Source organism: Grammomys surdaster, unplaced genomic scaffold, assembly GCF_004785775.1.
Source record: "Grammomys surdaster isolate TR1022 unplaced genomic scaffold, NIH_TR_1.0 186, whole genome shotgun sequence".
In the NCBI taxonomy this organism is placed as follows: Eukaryota; Metazoa; Chordata; class Mammalia; order Rodentia; family Muridae; genus Grammomys; species Grammomys surdaster.
Window position 1 is genome coordinate 6406685 of NW_021604631.1, and position 966 is coordinate 6407650.

Genomic DNA, 966 nt, shown 5'->3' on the forward strand with positions numbered 1-966 from the left:
TCTGTGTAGCCCTGGCTGTCCTGGAACTCACTCTGTAGACCAGGCTGGCCTCAAACTCAGAAATCTGCCTGTCTCTGCCTCCCAAGTGCTGGGACTAAAGGTGTGCACCACCACTGTCCGGCTGGCCTTGTGTTTTTTTATTTGGGGTTTTTCTTTATACTGTAACCAGACAGGCATCAAACTCACAGTAATCCTCCTGCATCAGCCTTCAGAGAACTAGGAATCCAGGCTTGAGCTTCCATGCTGCCAAGGCCTAAGCTTTTTTCTGGATAGCATTTCTGTTTTCTTTTTCTTTCTTTCTTTTTTTCTTTCTTTCTTTTTCTTTTTAATGTAAAATTCGACTGGTTGTAAGATAGACCTTTAATCCCAACAGGGGTAGATGCATCTCTGTGAGTTCCAGGCTAGCCAAGGCTAAGCCGTGAAAACCTGCCTAAAATTAATAAAGTTTTTTTTTCTTTTGGTTTTTCAAGACAGGGTTTCTCTGTATAGCCTTGGCTGTCCTGGAACTCACTCTGTAGATCAGGCTGGCCTCGAACTCAGAAATCCACCTGCCTCTGCCTCCCAAGTGCTGGGATTAAAGGCGTGCGCCACCACTGCCCAGCATTTTTTTAAAAATAAAGTTAATTAATTAATTTAAAAAATATATGTACAAAATAAAATACTTCAAAAATGTGTGTGTCACCCTTGTACAGGGGCTGTGCTAATCTTCTCTGTATTATTCTAATTTTAGTATACGTGTTGCCAAATTGAGCACCTTGCAACTTCTCCCTTGCCTTTGCCTTGTTAGCTTTTTACCAAGCCAGCCCTTTCCACAGTCAGCTTTCTGCACCCAACTCTCTCTCCCCTGCTTGGCTTTGTGGGCATCCTTCCTAGGAGGTTCCATGCTTGCACTTCACATTAGCTGGGACAGAGCAGTCAAGACTCCAAACTGGGTCAGGAAAACCTCTAGGATTAGCATCAGCCAGC

At 43.9% G+C, this 966-nt stretch overlaps 1 non-coding gene across 1 annotated transcript; it reads right to left on the minus strand.

Annotated features, from left to right (window-relative positions):
• Positions 1–647: 647 nt before the first annotated feature.
• LOC114622117 lies at positions 648–754 on the minus strand. Its single transcript, XR_003711550.1, has one exon. It is a non-coding gene; the product is annotated as a U6 spliceosomal RNA (small nuclear RNA).
• Between the last annotated feature and the right edge of the window lie 212 nt (positions 755–966).